The 20,881-nt window shown below is 36.1% G+C and overlaps 1 protein-coding gene and 1 pseudogene across 12 annotated transcripts in view; one reads left to right on the top strand and one right to left on the bottom strand.

The window, feature by feature from the left end:
* Vti1a (vesicle transport through interaction with t-SNAREs 1A) overlaps window positions 1–20,881 on the bottom strand; it is a 370,470-nt gene that overhangs the window by 308,869 nt on the left and 40,720 nt on the right. The gene's annotated exons all lie outside the window — the stretch shown is intronic.
* LOC111758394 (large ribosomal subunit protein uL18-like) lies at window positions 1,569–10,604 on the top strand (annotated as a pseudogene).

The raw sequence follows: 20,881 nt of genomic DNA, 5'->3' as shown, positions 1-20,881 counted from the left end.
ACTTCCAAAGGAGATAATAGTCAAACCAGAATGGCATCTTAGTGAATCTTATTGCCTTCTAAGTAGTTACCTATACCCTCAAACTTGATACTATCATACAGAACAGAACAGAGTCTAATCAGTCAAAACAAGATAGTGGGAGTATTACAGGACTTCAAATCAAGTTAATAGGAAATCAAAAAAGTTACTATAATATATCCTGCTAATTTTTTAAATTTTCCCCCTTAATTAAAAAATCATAAAAAATAACTAAATAATTTTTTTAATGAATAAGGGAGAGACTGAGATAAAAGAGGACATAACAACATAACAATACAGGTCAAAGCATGACTGTTTCAGCAACCTAGTGCTTCACCACCAAATAACCCGACTTAATAGTAGTTACCATAGTCTTTTTCCTTTAAATATTTGAATATAACTTCATATACTATAGCTTCAAATATTTCCATATCAAGCAGCCCAGAATAAAGCCATTCCAACTAATAAGTGAAAACTTTATAAGGCTTCAAGGCCACATAATGAGGAATCATGATTGCCACATACTTTTATATATTTGAATCATTACTTACATTAGGGAAACTATTCGGTAGTCACACATGTGAGATTGATTTATTTCACTTATGAGTATGGTCTCAAGCTGAGCCCATTTATCACAATGTGATCCTTCTTTATAGCTGAGTAATACTCCATTGTATATAGAAATACCACAACTTTTTTATCCATTCCTCAGTTGATGGACACTTAGGTTGTTTCCAAGATCTGGCGATTACAAATTGTGCTGCTATAAACATAGGTGAACATATGTCACTGTTGTCATGATGCTTTCAGTTCTTCTGGGAATATGCCTAGAAGTGGAATAGCTGGAACAAATGGGACTTCCAATCCCAGCTTTTTGAGAAATCTCTAGACTGACCTCCACAAAGGTTGTACTAGTCTACACTCCCACCAACAGTGTAGGAGAGTTCCTTTTTCCCCACAGCCTCCCCAACATTTGTTGTTGTTGGTTTTCTTGATCCTGGCCATTCTTTCAGGAGTGAGATGGAATCTCAGTGTGGTTTTAGCTAATTTACCCTTCCAATAAACCTGGGAGGCAGACAGTAATATTATTTTTATTTTAGAGATACAGAAATAGAGATTAAACAAGTATCTTGGCCAGATTCAAGCAGGTAACAAGTGTCAGCATGAGAACTTAAAATCAAATGAAGTTTCTAAAGTAAATTCCTTTATACAATCAATCTGATCATGTCTCAAATGTTTCCCTTCTTTTATAACTTTTTTTTTTTTTTTGTCTTTTTCCTTTTTATTGGTACCGGGGATCGAACCCAGGACTGCCGGCTTGCAAGGCAGGCGATTATGCCACTGAGCTAAATCCCCAGCCCCTGTGTTTCCCTTCTTTTAATGCCACGACCTCTCTCTGCTACTGCTGAAGAAAGAATAGGCAACTTTCACTTTCTTTTTATTTTTAAGGCAATTTGTTATACATTAGTCCAACTGACAGCCATTCTGATTGGAAGTACAAGAGGTGTAAAGAACTCTGCTAAACAAATAAACAAAACCACTAAGTGGTGATGACCACATACAAACGTGCTGGCCAAACGTCCAGGGTAACTCAGTTTGTACCTGGAACTGTGAACGGTCAGCAGCACACGCAGGCTGACTCGGACTGCAAAACAGCAGGATGTGTGTTAGGAGTGCACCCTTGCATTATCATGGCCACTTGGATGACGAGATAAACATCCGCCTCTGTGAAAATAACAACACTACATTTGTTTAATGTGTAAGTAATTTGACTGTACTGACCTTTATAATATTTTCAATGACAATGCCTGAGTGATCAAGTCAGGCTTTATTTATTTAGAGACCATTGTCACTATGTAGCAATCCTCCTGCCTCAGCCTCCCAAATCCTGAGATTAAAAGGGTGCACCACCACAAACTGGACTTTAAAAGATTCACTGAACCTTAGTTCCTCCCACTCAGCCTACATACAGATTCTTGAGGTTACCAGCGACCATCATGCTAACAGTGTGGTATATACTTTATTAGGTCTTCATTTTACTCAGCTCTTCTCAATAATATTCAGCTTCACTGAGATGCCCTCCCTGTTGAAATGGTCTCTTCTGTAGAAATGTTCCTCATCAGTAGTTTTTCCTTACTTCAAATAATCCTTTAATCGAACAGCAGTATTATATTGTCTGTGAGTTTGGTCAAGAACTGGCTTCTTTTTATCTTTTCTAAGTATTCATATGTATTTTTAAAGGGTTAAATACTTTATACTAATGATAGAGTGATTTAACTCAATCTCTTCTCTAACTAAACTAAAGCTTGACAAACCCCACTAGTTACTTAATTTCTCCATGGGAATGTGTCAGGAATTTCAATTTTAAAACATTCAAGAATGAGTTATTGATTCTACAACCTTTACTTACCCACTTTAAAAAAACCCAAAAAGGCCAACTAGCTTTACTCACACTTCTTCCCAATTCAATAATTAGCATCTTCTTTTTAAAAATCTAGTTATTGGGGCTGGAGATTTAGCTCAGTAGCATAAGTGCCTGTTTGGCAAGTGTGCGGTTGTGAGTTTGATCCCTGGTATAAAAAAACAAAATCTAGTTATTCAATCCAGAAGCTGGGGGGCTTATCTTTCATTCTTTCTTGAGAATGACTCATAAGTCAAGTTTTTCTCTCTGAAAGTGAGAGGCGAATGAGGGAAAGTGTTAAAACTTACTTCAGGGAAAGTGTACAGCTCATAGTTATATGCTTCTTCCAACCTTCCTATTTGCTTAGAGTTTTCCAAATAAGGAGATATGCAGAAACTTAAAAAAAAATTAAAGGGAAGGGAATCCTTCCCTTCAATGAATGGACAATGGCACCTCTCTTAGCCAGGGATGACAATGGTACATCTTTAAGAAAAGAACCAAGGCCACCTTCACTGCATCTAGAAAGACACACTATGCCACCCTATGCATTTTATATAGTCTAATAAATTACCAGAACCTTAAAAGTACTTGACTTCTCAGTACTGAGAAATCAAAAAAGCTAGGATTCTGAGCATCCCAAAGCTATTTCCAAATTTTATTACAGCCCAGTAATATTAACCTGGAAAATAATATGGAAATGATCAAAGGTATAAATTTTAAAAGCAGCTGGTGAAGAGAAACACTGATTTTAGAAAAGAAAGATCTAAAATCAATAAACTAAGCTTCCACTTCAAGAAACTAAGAGAATGAGTGAAACTCAAAGAAAGAGAAGGAAATAAAGATCAGAGCAGAAGTCAATAAAATAGAAAACAGAGATTGTAGTAAAGAAAATCCAAAGAATCAAAAGTTTTTAAAACATTGAAAAAATAGGTAGATTAAGAAAAAAAGAAGAAATATTGTCATCAGACTCTAAGGAAATTAAAAGGATTGACAAGGAATATTATGAAGTTTATTACTATAAACAATTAAAGAGTATTTAGATGAAGAGAACAAATTACTAGAAACACAATGATGAAAACTTACTCAAAAGAAAATAAAAACAAAGAGACCAACAGGTAGAAATATTAAATTAGTTCCATCAAACAACAAAAACAATAACAAACAATCCCAGGCCCATATAGCTTCACCGATAAATTCTATCAAACACTTAGAGAAAAAAATAAAGAACTCGGCACAAAACCATTTAGAAAGCAGAGGAAAAAGTGCCAACTCATTCTATGAGACCAGTACTATAATGGTGAAAGGGCAAGATAAAGATTTGATAGAAGAGCTGCAAGCTAATATTCCTCGTAAACACAGATATAAAAATCCTTAGCAGAATATTAGTAAACCAAACATAATAAAGTAAGAAGGATTATATACTATGAAAAAGTGAGATTTAACTTTAAAAATATATGATTGGTTTAACATTCAAAATTCAATTAATATAATATATTAATACAATAAAGGATAAAAACATCACAACAGACCACAAAAATTCAACACCTATTCATAATATAAATAGATTCAAAGCAAATAAAGAATCTCTAATCGGATAAAGGATATTTATAAAACACCTGTAGCTAACATCATTCAACTAGTAAAACTATGAATGTTTTCCCTCTAAAACTGGAAAAAAAAAAAAAAAAAAAGCAAAGAAATCCATTGTCACTATTGCTGTTCAGTTCGGTACTAATGTTCATCCAATACAAAAGGGCAAAAAATTTTCCATTAAAAAGTGAAAGATTCACATTAGAAAGAAGTAAAATTATATTTATTCAATGACATTTTATGTAGAAAATACAAAAGAAAACTACTTGAATTATTAAACAAGTTCAACAAGACTAAAGGATGCAAGATCAATGTGTAAAAATCAATTGCATTTCTATGTAGTAACAATGAACTAAAAATAAAATTAAGAAAAAACCATTCACAGTAGCATCAAAAAGAATAAAACAATTAGAAACTTTATAAAAGTATAAGATCTGCATGCTGAAAACTAGAAAGACCTGAGAGAAATTAAAGAAGATCTAAACAAATAAATTAAATTAGAAAACTCAATACTGTTAAGATAATAATTTCCCCCATAAACAATCTATATTGTTTCTGCTCAATAAACTCCATTAAAATGTAAGACTTTTTTCATAGAAACTGACAAGATGATCCTGAGAGTTACATAAAAAAGCCAAAAACCTAGAATTACAAACCATTTTTGAAAATGAACAAAGTTAGAGGATGTATACTGTCGTGAGTGTCTAGAGCACTCTGAACTCCGGGCAAGGTAAACACGCACGCCTTGTCGGGACACGGGGGGTACAGCGCTTGGAAAAGAAAGACAGGAGAGACACCTTTGCTGTCTGCACCGCGTTACACTGCACTGCACTGCACTGTACGCACAATCTTTATTTTAGGATTCATATATAGTAAACCCGATCAATTCACAGAGCCCAGATAATTAAGTAGTGAAAAGGCATTCTTTGTGGCAAGCTACAACGTGACAGACTACAATGTTTATTCTAAAACTATCTAAGTGAAGTAAATAATCACAACCAGTTCTCACAACTTCTCTAGCCCAGGAAGAAATTCATTAGCTCAAGAATGTTGTTAATTTGTCTGCTGTTAGTGTCACAAAGGGTGGCCAGCCACTTCCTCAAGACTTCTGCAAAACAAAGCCAGCTCACAGTATGGATTCCAGAGGGTGAGGGCTCACTGAGAACAGGCATTCCCGTTCTACCTCCTTCTCGCATACCAGGGCGGCTATTGTAAATTGCAGGTTAGAGGGGGTTGGGCCTACAAAGTGACACCTCATCCCCCACAGTATACTACGCAAAACTGATTTTAAAACTTAGTATAAGCTACAGTAATCAAAACACCATGGTACTGGCATAAGGATAGTTATACAGATCACTAAAACTGAAACATGCAAGTCCAGAAATACATTGTGACATTACTGTCTTCCTTGTCATGTTTTTTTGTTTTTTGTTTTTTTTTTAACAGGAGTGTCAAGGAAATTCAGTGAGGGAAAGCAAAATCTTTTCAACAAGTAAGAGCTGGAGCAATTGCCTATTCATATACAAAAATAGTAACAACTATGATAGTTTATACAATATCAAAGAAAATGACTCAAAATAAATCACAGACATAAATATATGAGTTATAAAGGAGAAGAAAAACATGTGTGCCTTTTAGTTAGGGAAGGATTTGTAAGATACAATAACCAAAGAATGATCCTTTAAAAATGGTAAATTTAATTTTGTAAAAATCTTAAAATCTTCTAGTTCAGAAGTCATCAAGTAAAAAGAAAAGCCACATACTAGAAGAAAATATTTATAAATCATGTATCTGATTTATCTAGAATATGCAAAGAACATAATCATAATTTGAATAGACATTTCACTGGACCCATAAATAGTTAATAAATACAATGAAAGATACACAGTATCATCAGTCTACATGGAGATTCAAATTAAAACTTCAAGGGGTCACCATGTGATCCAGCAATGCCAATACTAGATATATATCAGAAAACATGAAATCTGTAACGTTGGGAACCTATACTTCCATGTTTATTCCAGCACTTTTCACAAGAACCAAGAAATGGAAACAAGTGTTCATCAACTGATGAATGCATTAAAAAATTTTGGTGCATATATACAATGGATCACCATTCAGCTATAGAGTAGTATGATCATTTGCAATGGAACTATAAATTATGTTAAGCCAAAAAAAAAAAAAAAAGAAAGAAAGAGAGAAATACATAGAAACACATGACCTAAAATGGTGGTTATGGGCTGGGGATGTAGCTCAGTAGTAGAGACCTTGCCCAGCCTGCCCAAGGCCCTGAGTTCAGTCCCCAGCCCCCACACACCCCCAACCCCAAAAGAAGAAGAGGCAAACAAATGAACAAGCAAACAAACAAAATGGTGGTTATCAGATGCAGAGGAGAGCAGGGAGGAAGAAGGGACAGGAAAAGGCTGATTAATGGGCCCTGAGTTACTGCTAGAAAAGAAAGTAGTTCTGTTGTGCTATTGCACAGTAGGGTGATTACAGATACCGATAATATTTATTTTTAATATTATTAAAAATCTACAAGAAAGACTTAGAAAGTTTCATTACATAAATTGTATTTGAGGAAAGAGGTGTTTAACCCAATTTGAATGTTACACCCTCTATGTATATATGCGCATATATATATATATATATATACCTGCACCAAAACATCACCTGAACCACATAAATACATGTAATTTTTATGTATCAGTTTAACAATTTAAAAAGGAATTTGCAAAAATACTAAAATGGAGGGGAAAACTGCATGATGTCATTATATATGCACTAGATGACTACAACAAAGAAGGTGATGACATCAGGTGCTGACAGGGATAGAAACTGGAGCCTTCATTCCTACCTTGGCTGGTAGGAATGTGAAATGGTATAGCTTCTTTGGACACAATGTGGTAAATTCTTAAAAAGTGTGTATGTGACACGTGACCTAGTAGTTTTACCCCGAGATAACTTCCCACAAGATATCACACGTATGAGGGCCTGGGATTTTTAGCTCAGCGACTTTACAGCCTGCCTGGCAAGCACAGGGTTGTGAGTTTGATCCCCAGCATAAAAAAAAAAAAAAAAAAAAAAAAAAAAAAAAACCACTTACGTCACACATTGCCACGCAGACTTGAAAGAGAATTTTCAGAGAAGTATGAGTTATAATTGTAAAAAACCTAAGTGAGCCAAATGTCATCAAAATTGGTAAACAAATAAATAAAATGTGCATAAGCATATGGTGGAATACTAACAATAAAAAAACTGCTCACATGCTACAATATAAATAAAGCTCAAAATATAGTAAGTGAAAGAGGATACATATATTGCAAGATTTCACTTTTTTGAAGTTTCTAGAAAAAGCAGAAATATAATGCAGAGCAAACAGGGTCAGTGGCTGGCATGGGCCTAGGAGTAGAAATGAGCGTTGACTGCAAACAGACACCAGTGAACTTCTAAGAAGTGTCATAAAACTGGATGCGTTACGGTTGTTTAACTATATAAAACCATGAAAATCACTGATTTGCATATGACAATGGAAATTATTATGGTATGTAAATTATATCTCAATAAATCTGTTTTTAAAAAGAGAAGCTGAAGGGGCTGGGGCTTTAGCTCAGCGGCGTAAGCACCTGCCTTATAAGCAGGCGGTCGTGAGTTCGATCCCTGGTACCGATAAAAATGAAAAAGACCAAAAAAAAAAACAAAAAAAAAGAGAAGCTGGGCCATAAGGAAATGAGTCTTAGTTAGGCAACAACTTTTAAAAATACCAAAAAGCTGGTAGTGACTGAGGAAATTGCCTTTACATATTGCATATTTCTGAGATTAGAAGACTCTTTTAAGATTAATGTCAAAGGCTCTGCTTGTAGTTTATGTGTTTCATTGTTGTTCTAAAAACACTTCAGCATGTCCACACTGTCTCAGCTATCATTTCTAATAGGAAATATAAAGCTCCATTTTTAATAGGAAATATAAAATCTATCATTCTCTTAGCTTCATTCATAGCTTACTGAGTACAATATTTTACACCTGATTGAAAAATCCTATATATAGGGCTTCTTACCAAGAAAGTAGTAGAGAAGAGGAGGGGCACAGAAAATTCCTTGGCAATGAGATTGCCAAGGCTGCCTTTTAAGAACACAGGTCTCATGCAGCACTTTTCAGCCTCAACTGAACACAGGCATAAACTTCAGTGCTTTATACAAATTCCTGTGTCCCAGCTGCACTTGGACCAAATAAACTAAAATCTCTGGCAGGGGATTCAGGCATCAGTAGTTACAAAAGCTCCTCAGGTGCCTACAGTGCGCTGCTCCAGTTTGGAACCACTGGACTAGAGAAAGGGACAGGTTCAAGAACCTTTGTGTTCATGTTCAGTCAGTTCCTGGAAATGTGGCCTGGACTGGAGATGCTGCCCCATCTAGAACTCATGTCCAACACAGTAGTCACCAAGCATGTGATTGTGAGTGTTTCATACGTGAAAGGTTAGAACTGGAATATGCTGTAGGGATTGTGAAGACTCAGGAAAAAGTGAAATATTTTGCTAAAAATTTTTAGAATTCAGTTCATATTGAAATGGTAACATTTTGTTTGGACTTACTGAGTTAAATAAAATACATTATAACAAAAAAGTGGTCCTGCAAGCTATAGAGGCCCTTTTCCTGTCCTCGTTGTGGTCCAGGAAGTTTACATGTGTAATCCCATGGAAATGTTATTGGAATTTTGGTGAGTTAATTCCAATCTACCACCTCCAGTGCAACCATGGTGAGACTAAAGACACTAAGACATATTTACAGTCATGGCAGCCAACGGGTCCTGAGTACAGTCCAGATGAGGTTCATGGAACAAAGGCCTTGAACCAGGGCCTAACCCAGATTTTATTAATTCATCAAGAAGGGAGTGGCTAGAGGATGAGTGACTGAGAAAAAGGCAGGAAGTGCCGGAATACTGTGAGCTGGGCTAGCTAGGAGGCCAGAAAGCACCTCTGCAACATGCAGAGAAAAGGATATGCAGAAAAGCCAATGTGTGTAACACAATTAAGACAGCATTTAATGTGTAGAAGGCTGGTGCTTCAGTTCTGATGGGCAAACCTCTTCTGCCCTGGGAAGTTATAACCTCTTATCTTGAGGCTCAAACCCAGTCAACAGTACTGAAACACTGACTGGGCATCCAGCTAGGCTCAACCATTTAGGGAGATGCTGAGACAAGGAAATGGCGAATGTTGCTTGGCTTCAAAGATTACGCATCAGCACCTCAGCCAGCCTTATTTACAATTGAAGGGAAGAAGAAATAGCTTAGCCAGCTCTGTACATATCAATACATGGAGATAGGGCCAGGTTTAGACAATGGTGGAGATAACTGCTCTGTATTCAAGGACAGTGGTCTTCTAAACCCAGCCAGTATGCTTCAGTTTCTCTGTTGCCCAGGTAATAGTTTCTGTTGCAGTTCTGGTTGCTTCTGTCTCCTAGAAACCACTGGTCACTATGATACATATTGTAAGAACCAATCAAAGACGGCCAAGTACTCTACCTCTCTACTTCCACTTTGGAATCCCATAAAAACCTCCCTCCTTGAGCATTCAAGTCTTGGTATTTCGAGAATGATCCCAGTCAGTACCCATGAAAAAAATCTGTCTCCAAATCCTGGATGCCATTCAGTGCTTCTGCTTGCCATTGCAGTATTACTAAAATTAACTTCACCTTTTTCTTTCTGGATTTGTTCTGATATGGATAGTACAGTTTATAGTTACATGTGTAGCTTCCTCTACCTATAATACTGCTGGGCTTGTAGGATAGGATTTATTGACATTATCAAGAATGAAAGCTACTTTAAGAGGTAACAAGTGAAATCAGAAGAAGAGAGGGCAAAATTGATCACTACTCTCAGAAATGCTTGAGGATCCAGAATTTTAAAAAAAAGTCATATTCAAACAGAAAAGTTTCATGTAACAGATATTACCTGTCAGATCACTTATGCCCATTTAGAAGAGGAGCTATGAAAGAGTGCACAGCTTATGCACATGAACTACCAAAATATATGTGAAAGTTGCCCTGATAAATTTTTACTATAGTATTATACTGACCTGTTATTGACCCATAGCTTCTAAACAGGTTTGGCATGGACAAGATCTCCAACGGCCAAAGAGAAGTGACAAGAAATGTATAAAATCTGGAAAGCATTGATGGTCAATCAGGTGCCTTTGCCAGCAACTAAGAACAAGTCCTGGCACTACTGGCAACAGAGTTTTGGGGGCCCTGAAGAAGTTGTGTCTATCCTTCATATTACCAAATCACTTCCTGGTTATGATTCTGAGACCAAAGAGTTCAACGCATAAGTACATCTGAAACACGCTGTGGGGCAAGAGCATTACAGACCACACGAAGATGCAAATGCCTTGCCTACCATAAACAATTCTCTCAATAACAGAGAAAAACATAACTCCAGAAGTGTGGAGGAGATGTATAAGAAAGCTCTTGCTGTTATCTATAAAAAGACATGGAACTATACCAAAATGTCCCTTGCCTATAAGAAGGACCAGATAGCTCAAAAGAAGGCGAGTTTCCTCAGTGCTCAGGAGCAGGCTACCGCCGAGAATGAAAGCTAAACCAAACAATTTTCTATGAAGATCCTTCAGACAAAGAAACTTCTTGATGAAAGTAGCTTTTCAAAACTTATATAAGTGAATACCATTACATTTTTATTGGACAGTGCTGATCTTCAGTTCTTCAGCCTTAAAAAGAATCATGACATCTCAAAGCTGAAAATGACCTTCGAATCATCTAATTCAAACACTTCATTTACAGATACGGAAACCAAAGCCCAGAGAGAGAACTAACTTACTAGAAATTAGTCACATCCTCAGACTATCACTCGGTAGGGCTATTTCCATTACACTCCCTCAAGGACTGTTAAAACAGTTCCTCCCAAAACAGAATGTTTCACTTAGTCAACCATACTGAAATATGTACTTTTTTTTTAAACAAAGTACATCTTTCTTCTTCTAGGATATTCTATGTAAGTCTCATGCCTACAACTTCTCCTGAGTTTGGTGCCATACTAAAGTACTACTCTTGGTGTCATAAAATAGCCAAGAAAAACAGAAAAAAGATCCACTCTCACATCCCACTTTATACTAGGTGAGGTTCTAGGTCAAAGGGCACTTGCAGAAACACCACAAAAATAAACTTAAGGGGAAAAAATAGGTAGGGGAGAGTGGGCAAGGGGATTGAAACACAATGAAAATAATACTTTGTGCTCCTATTTTAAGTGCCTTTCTCAATGCTATATGCATAGCAGCTAGAGGCAAGCTGGAAAGCAGCCAGGTCTTGGCTGCCAGCAAAAATTTTGTCACCTCCTTTGAACATCTGAAGTATGTTTACCCAATAGATTTCATTAAATTACACTTCCATTAGGAAGCATACAATGTTGATACTCATCTCAAAGATCAAAGGGATTGCTAAGAGGCATGTCATCCTGCTCCCCAGCTGATTGCTATTTCTGGGCCAATCAAGGAAAGGAGCCAGAACAATACTTAGTTAAAAAAAAAATTGTAGCATCTCCCCAAGGACTATAGACTATGAATCTGCAGCCCCATTATCAAAATGAGCATATCATTAATGACAATACACATACAGTGAGTTATTTTAATACAACTCCTACACAACAAACAAGCTAGATTTGGGTCATTAGCTGAATTTGTAAAACAGTATTTCTGAGGGTTGCAAAACTCTTCTTTGGTAAAAATACAAAGTTTAAAGATGGAGAAAAAGGCCTCCTTACAATGTAGGAGAAAGTCTAGTTTTTATCAATTTTACTATGACTTTAAACCAACAGGTGAGTCAGGCTGGAGATGGCTAGTTTAATTACAGACAGCTTATATTACTTTTTTCTCATTTTCTTAATTTTTTTGATGGAGGATTTATAAAGAAACATAATTAATACATTTATTAAGAGGTAAAGTGATTCCATCGTGGGATCCAGTGCTTTATGGTGAAAACATTTAACTTTAAGGAACAATATACAGAAACAAATGGCAAAGAAATACGGTTTGGCTATTGGAAAGTAAGAAATAAAAACAAGTTTCAACTGACGATAAAATTTCTTCGGTAGGTTCAATGAAGAGATTTGCTTGTTTGTTTTTAACAATGAATGGTACAAAAAAAAAAAAAAGGTTGCAAATTCCAAATCCTTAGTTCAGCAGCACCTCAATTTTTTAAGCCAGGTTTCAGGTACTGGGAATCATTTTCCAGTACTACTTTTTATTATGAGGAAATGCTGTAAAAGGGATGAAATACACAACATTCAGGTCCCCAAGGCTTGGTCCCCAAGCCTGGAGGTAAGGACAAATCATACCTCCACGGCCACAACCCACAATCTAGATTTCAGCTGTCTTTCAACGCGCAGTCAACCTCTTGGTTACCCATCTTTGACACATTATATGAACTCTAATTATCTATCTTTTGCAATTAATCATCTGACAATTACATTTCCTGTACTTATAAGCATCCAGCTGGGAACTGAGTTTTAATCTGAAAGAGAAAAAAAAGGGGGATTCAGGTTTCTAACAAATTACTTCTAATTAACCAGAACCTTTTTTAGTCATCCCAATGTAAAGATGCCTACAGCGAATCAAAGAATGTATTGTTTGCATTCTTAATGACACTTTAAAATTTCATTTAAATTTCCCCAAAGAGCAGTTTGGAAATGCATTTCACTAACCTTACTTTAACAAACATTCTGTTTGGCAGTGCACAAAGAAAAGGGAAAGGGGATAATTCTAAGGGAAGGCACTTAAACTATGCTGAGAAAATGCACCAAGCAAAATTAAAGCAGAGATTCAAGGAGTACATCTTCAAAGTAGAAGATATTAAATACTTCCACAGTATCCAAGAAATTGAGAAGTCAGTCATAAAACCTGTAGAGCTGAGGAGGGCTTAGGGAACACCTATTTATTCCAGGGGGTCTCAAAGTGAAACCCTGTGACAGAAGCTACAGTGCCCAGGTGGAACTCTAGAAATGACAGCCCCAGCCGTTCCTGGGCCCTGAGGTCCCTCTGAGTTTAGGGTAGTCCCAGCAGGGTGAGACTCCAATGATTCTGATTCTCACTTGAGTTTAACAACTATTGGTCTACTGTAACGACTTCACTGTACAGATGGAGAAACAGCTGAGGGAGGGGTCAAAGTTCTATAAAAACAAAAGCTTGACCTCAGAGAACTACCTTCTTTTTTCTTTTATTTTTTAAAATTTTATTTATTTGTTTGCTTATTTATTTTGAGAAGGATCTTCCTCTATAATTCAGGCTGGCCTTGGACCCATTACGTAGCCCAGGCTGGCCTTGCACTCGTGGCAATCCTCACGTGTGAGTCACCACGTCCAGCTTTTTTCTTTGACTTAAAAAAGAAATTTGTTGCTGAATAGATAAAATATTTCCATCTATCAGGTAACTTCTGGGACTGCTGGGCCTTCAGTTCCCCAACAGCTCTCTCCATTTTGTGATATACTTCAGGGCTCTTGGGATCTAAAATTCACAGACATTCCTAGAATACTGGTTGTAAGGTTTCCTAAAACATAATCCATAGATATTGAACTGACAAGAAATAAAGACCAGAAGAATGAGAGGAAGCCAGATTTTTACATGACATAAAAAAAATCATAACTGCTATTAAGAAGTGCATTTTATAGACAACGAAGTGGTACACTGAAGGAATACTGAATACAGAATCAAATACTGGTTTTTAATTCTTGCTTAGCCACTGATCAGTTCAATGACCCGACTATAATTAACTAATGCCTCTCAATATGGTTCCAGTTGACATGGAATAGCAAAGTCCTATATTTTAACCAACAGTAACGCTGGCATTTTACTCAATGAAATAGTGTATATTTTGTAAGATAGCACATTGTTACTCTCCTCACTTATCATAGAGAATGGTTATTTGGACAACAATTTCAGTTTTGTAGAATATTAGCTTGAGGGCTGGGGATTTAGCTCAGCAGCATAAGCACCTGCCTTGCAATCACGTGATTGTGAGTTCAATCCCTGGTACCGATTTAAAAACAAAAAAGAATATTAGCTTGGATATTTCTAAACATCTTCACAAATGAGTCCACCAAAAAATGTATACACACTTCAGGAAATGAAAAAAGCATGATATTATTTCAACAAATGGCCACCACTTCAAGCATATCTTATAATAGTAGAGGTCAAAAGAAACTTGTATTAATCTCATGATGTTGCAGTAAACTTATTATTAAAATATTTATATGAACCTTTCTTTTCCTGTGTATATTTGCATAGAATTTGTATGCTCTGACACAGCACTACAGGTCATGGTTCCTGTTCTAAAATAGTATGCCACATGGTTGAAGAGGAAAGGCTAATTTCCCATGGAAGCAAAGTAAACTACAGAGCAGCATGAAGTCTCAAGAACAGGTACTGGGAGAATAAAGGATGAAACAATCAAAAACATATTAGATTCAGTTTGGAAGTACATATTCTAATGTCATCACAGTATTCTTTTAGTATCTTTATCACATGTGATACAATATGGCTCAGAAAACCAAATCCTTACCCAAACAGTTCTTTACACAGTCTTTTGTATAATCACCACCTCATCTTCCCAAGCAATCTACACAAGCAGAAAATGTAAAAGACTGTACCTATGAATCACTACCAAAACATTTGTATAAATTTAAGTTAAATTTTGAGATGACAGCCAATTTTTAAGGTGTAATACTTGGACTAAAGTATTTTCTTCCTTGTAGGCAAATGTAGTATAAAAGACATGCAGAGTAGAAAGACAAGCTGAAGTAATTAATGATTTCTTAACAACGTATAGAAGACCAATAGGTTAACAAGATGAGAGAATCCCAGATAGACTAGTGCATATAAAGGCTACTAGGTAGAAATGAATAAGTCATCTGTACATAACAGTACCAGTTTAATTTCATTATGGAAAGCAAATAAGGCCAACTGTAGCTTGTAAAATGATGGGTGTGGAGGCTGGGCACAAGCAAGAATAAAATGAATACAAGTGTAAAATGTGAATTTGATCCAGTTGACAATGGTAGACCAACCTTTTAAGCTGATCTAAGATACAACACTATAGAATCCTCCAGCTCCCTTCTTTAAAGTTTATTAATTCTAGTTTAATGTTTCTCAACCCAGGTGCAGAATATTATAAGGTCTATATCTATATGCAACCCTTCGTACTTGGAGATCATTTTTGCCTTTAAAAAGTGGTATTATCTCTAACTAAAATACTGCCCCCCCTACGGCACTTTTGGTGGTGGTGCTGGGGCCCGAACCCAGAGCCTCATTTATGTTATGCAAATGCTCTGTATCTGAGCTACATTCCCAGCCTGAACTATTACCTTTTAGAAGATGCATGCACAACCCAATGAAGTAACAGGAGATTAAATGTGGCAAAATCAAGGATACATGACAAATAGATGAACACATACAAAAATTCAGACATGATGGTGGCATAGGGATTGGCCATTGAGTCAAGGATAAAAAAAAGTGTATGCACAAATATAGAAACTGTGGTCTCAGGATCATCAATCTGAGTGTATTATCACAAGGAAAATTATGGTTTATTTGTCTGTTGGATATATGGTATTTTTTTAGGCCAGTGATATTATTTTTAATGGTTATTGTTTACAATGACTATCAAATTTTAATACCTTAGATTCAAAGTTTGTCAAGGCTAAGATATCCAAAACTCATTTCAGATTTGAACAGCAGACCAGTCTATCACCAACAGAGCAAGTAAACAAAAAGACACAATAGATGTTCCACATAGAGGCACTATAATAAGGTTTCCTGAAACGCCTTTTACATGTCTTTCCAAAGCATTTTTATCATAATTTCATAATTACCCAAATATGAGGTAACTAAAACAGGTTTCGTTACTCTCATATTAAAAATCAGTCTTGCCTTGCATGAACAAGTCTCTGGGTTCAAACCCCAGTACCACAAAAAAAAAAAAAAAAAAAAAGAAAAAAGAAAAAAAAAAGAAAAAGAAAAGAAAAGAAAAAAAGAAAAATGAAGAAGAGATGCTCTGAAAATGTAAGTAGTCTACAAAAATTCCCAAAGATGGTTGATGGTCCAGGGAGGATTTAAACCCAGGCCTTCTAACTAGTAGCTCAGGGCTATTTCCAGGCCACTTTATTATGGTCCCTTAAGGGTCTCAATGAGCCCAAAGTTTTTTACAGTGCTACATGACACACTTAACTGTTTGGTCGTAGCACAGAACTATGTGTGGCAAAGTGTTATAAGAAATGCTTTGAAATAAAGTATGAGTTGATAGGGAGCAGGTTCACTAGATTTCTCGGATTAACTCCAAATACGTCAAATAGGTAAACAGAAAGATTGTACAAAAAGATTCAAGAGATAGGAAGTGAATGCAGGAAAAAAAAATACAAAATTAGAAAAACATATATACCTATGCATTTGCAACCATTTAAGTAGTTGCTCCACAAAAAAGAAAGCTCTCTAGTGCAAATCTTACTGAGCAGCTGCTTTAGTGGTACATGAAACAAAATGATAACACTTTAAAAAAGAATCAAAACTTTGAAATAAAGTTAAAAGATACATGTAACTGAAAGCTCACATCGCTTTCTGCACAGAAAGGTTACATTGTGGGGTTGACATTTGCATTTGTTGCCTTGTCAGTGCTTTCTACCAACACGAGTATGAACCCTATCTAAACGTGTCATCTGCATACTTATACCAAAGGAGCTCATGCACAGGACCTGTCAGTATGTTTTAACTCCCTTCCAAAACAGCAAATCTTATCATATATAAACACAACATGTTTAATTTATTAGTTTGGTCTTAATATAAAAAGTTGACAATCACATGTCACTGTGACTATTGATAAGGTAAATAGGGACTCCAGCTAAATGTCAAAAAGTTATGGGAATGTTTGCTGAAATACTACATCAAATTGTATTTACCAACTCTCCCCTGGCAATGAACATGTCACATTTGCTATGTACAGATACTTCTGAAAAGACGGACTCAATGGAGCATTTCAGAAACCTCATGCTTAAAGCATTTTAATTTCCAGGTCTCAGAAATTTAAAAGAAAGAGAGCATACAAACATTGTAAAACGTAGCATTACTATTTTCTTCCACTAACATTAAACAGAAAGTATGCTCAAAGAATAATTCCTATAAGATACAGTTCTTTGATTGGAAAACTTGCATGTTGTGGACCTATCACTTACCACAGATGGATTTTTCTTCAAAAAAGTTTGCTTTAAAAATTATAAATTTTGGGTCTTAAAATTAACTCAGTAGGTACTAAAGGATGACTTATTCCACATACCGCTTGTGTTTTTTTGGTTTTTTTTGTCTTTTTTCCTTTTTATCGGTACCGGGGATCGAACTCACAACTGCCTGCTTGCAAGGCAGGCGCTTATGCCGCTGAGCTAAATCCCCAGCCCACATACCACTTATTAAACATTTCAGGAAACAAAGTAGAAACCCCTCTCTCCTCTTACAGATCTTATAATTGGTTGGAGTAATAAAATAAAACCAAGTAAAAATCATTTCAGCTCTGACATGGAAAGTGTGCAAACTGGTACAAGCTATAGACATAAGTGCCTAAGTGAGTAGAAAGAAAATCTAGCATCATAGGAAAGCCAATTAGAAAAGACTTTATAAAGGAAATAACTGTTAAGGGACTATAAAAATACAGATATATCAATATGTGACTAATAGATTAAATTGAGCCAAAAGTCCCCAAAGCACATCAATTGTCCTAAACTGTAAATACAGTAATTTTACTGAGCCAATTAAACTGTATATACAGTAATTTCACAGCAACTTTCACTAGTCTGGAAATGCCAAATACTCCAATTTTCTATATCATTAAAACAACAGAACTCATTGACCTTAGAAAGTTAAAGGTCAACCCACGTATTTTAGATAGACACAATGACTTGCCCAAGGGCACTCATCTAATTAGCATCAGACTTGGTTTCCAGAGCCAGAACTTCTGATCCCTAACCCAGTGGAGATTTCACAGGGTAAAATAAATGCAGATGAGAAGTTTGTGGCCCAAGTCATCTTTAAACTCTACACACTGGATCTAACAGAGACTCTGGTCACACTGTAAAGATAAATGATATACAGCAGGGTGACCAAAGAGATTTAAAGTCAGCCAGACTTCACCTGAAGTCCGGGTCCAAATGATGACACCTTAAGAAAATGCTTTAAAGAGCCGGGCGTGGAGGCTCATGCCTGTAATCCCAGCACTCAGGAGGTTGAGGCAGGAGGATTGCTGGGAGTTCCAGACCAGCCTGGGCTACAAAGTGAGCTCAAGGCCAGCCTGAACTGCATAGCGAGATCCTGTCTCAAAAAGACAAAAAAAAAAAAAGTTTTAGCTTTATATGTTATATATAATATATACATATAATATATAATTTATTTATATTTTATATATTCATGTCTGAACTACACACTGGCTATGAAGGATAAATGAAATACGACATGGTCGCTAGCCTATGAGAGGCCCTCCATTATTAGTTCTCCTTCTCCCTCTCTCCTCCTTTGCTACTTCTCTCCCTCTTTCTGAAACTCTGTCAACTATCACTCTAGACCGAGTGGCTCTCCATCAGACAGAAGTTGCCAAAGAGACACTTGGGCTACATAGCGATAGTTTTTGACTGTCAGGACTGCACATAGAAGGCTCAGGTTTTGTTAAGCACCCTACAGACCACAGGACAGCCCCACAACACAGAATTACACCGGAAGTTCAGTCATGCTGAGGTTGAGAAGCTCTTTTCTAGACCAAAGAGAAAGAACGTCCATTATTATCACTGTTCAGGTAAGGTAAGTACCTCAACCTTACTAAAAAGTACCTATCATCAAGGTAGAAGTGCACTCACATGCAATAAACACACAGATTTGCATGCAACAGTAACACTGCCTAAAGGAGAACTCTATAGATCATTAATTGGAAGACTGATAGAATTCTTTAGGCAAATTTGTAAAAAAGACATCCAGCAGTACTTTAAGCTATTTCTCAGTACTGTCTAGGTTCCAAAACTCCATGAGAAGTATCTGGATCCAGCAAGAACAGGCAGGCTGCCTGCCCCCGAGGCTGTAGCTGCCTGCGTCCTCACCTGCTGGGGTGCATTTAGTGTTCCTCCTCCTTTCCTCCTAGGCTTTTGTTTTCCCCATTCCTACTTCTTTTCTTTTTTTCCCCCTGCTGTTGGTGCCTCTTGTCATTTGCCAGTGACAGTTGTTTAGCCCCAGTCCTGACAGAACTCAAGACTAAATGCCTTGATTTGGTGGCAGGCTTTCAATGGCACATTCTGGGAGACAAGAGGGAGAAGCACGAGTGCGTGTGTACTGTAATTTCCACTTTGCGATAGTATTCAAAGAGACCCAATTCTGAAAGACATTATCAAGAGCATAAAAGGTATTGCTTACAAAATACACCAACATTTTTAAAATGAGTATTTCTAATTTTGCTGGGTTAAATGAACTCTTCAGAGTACAAAATAAAATCTTTATGCAAAAGAATCATTTTAAATCAATTAGATCTTGGAAATCTCGCAGAAAATATCACACTATGGTATATTTTATTATCACTGCGAACCACAGTGCCATCTACGGCCGTTTTCTCTAGAACTGGAAAGCACAATTTTACTACTTGGACAACTTCTGACAAAGCAGTGAGATAGAAGCCCTCTCAGGTATAAAAAGCACCACCAACAGCTTTACCTCAAATCTCTATCTCCTGACACGTAAACAAAAAGTTTAGCACTTTAGAATTTACCTCAGGGTAAAAAAATTAGTTTAAAATAAGTAAATTTATATGATAAAAATTTAAACTGCCTACTTTCTTGGGGACAACCTCTCTTAAAGTCTACAGTAAAGCAATATAAACCAATCTCTTTAATCCACAGACCACAGTAAAAAGAGAAAACAACAGTTATTTTTGTTGTAAGAGATGTAACAGACTTTAGCAGCTATTTAAGACATGTGATTTTTTTTTTTTTTTTCCTAATCTGCATCACCTCTGACTAAATTCTATTCAGAAAGAGTCCAAAAGTTATTTAGGGATGGGAGGAAGTGGGAGAGGGGAGAGGAAGAGGTAAAATGGAATAGGAGTGATATATATATATATATATATATATATATATATTGATATATATATATATATATATATATTGATATATATATATATATACCAATTCCCCATGATGAATGTATTTATTATGTATGCAAACATGTACTAATAAACATTTTTAAAAGGAATAATTCAAAAGTTATTTTGATCATTTAAAATTCTAAGTATCATTCGTATTATGATCATAAGATTTAAATTGATATCATAAGCTATGGGCAATGTTAAATCAGAAGTTTTCACAAAAGGAACTTTAATTTTCGAACTAAACAAGAGACAAAAAAACCCTCTACTATCAAGTTGTAAGTTATTTTCCCACACCAATGCACAGTTATTATCATTTTGCAAACAAGTAGATTTTCTCTTTCTGTTCCAAATTTACTCGGCTTACTGCCAAGAGAAAATACAGACACAGGGAAGCAAGGAGCAATTCTGTTAAGATCAATGAAGACGTTGGCCATCACAGAATCTTATCTACCCCCTATTCTCTGATTAGAGATTACCAGCAATTTCTTGACAATTCTTGTGCAAAATTAAATTGTGAGACTGCATGGGGTAGTATGTGTCTATATGTGTATTTATGTGTGTATAAATACATGCTTTTCCTACTAAACTCAGAAACTGCATCTTAATACACAGGTAGAAAAAATTAAAACCCTTATTTATTTCATCCCCTTACAAGAGAATTTATAGGATTATTTCCAAAGCAGCTGAAACAGCAACCTTAAAAACAAAC

The sequence above is a fragment of the Cavia porcellus genome, unplaced genomic scaffold (genome assembly GCF_034190915.1).
Source record: "Cavia porcellus strain 051 isolate PalLab524CR breed Dunkin Hartley unplaced genomic scaffold, mCavPor4.1 scaffold_2, whole genome shotgun sequence".
Classification (NCBI taxonomy): domain Eukaryota; kingdom Metazoa; phylum Chordata; class Mammalia; order Rodentia; family Caviidae; genus Cavia; species Cavia porcellus.
Note: the sequence above shows the minus strand (reverse complement) of the source record. Positions and strands in the feature narration are given on the sequence as shown.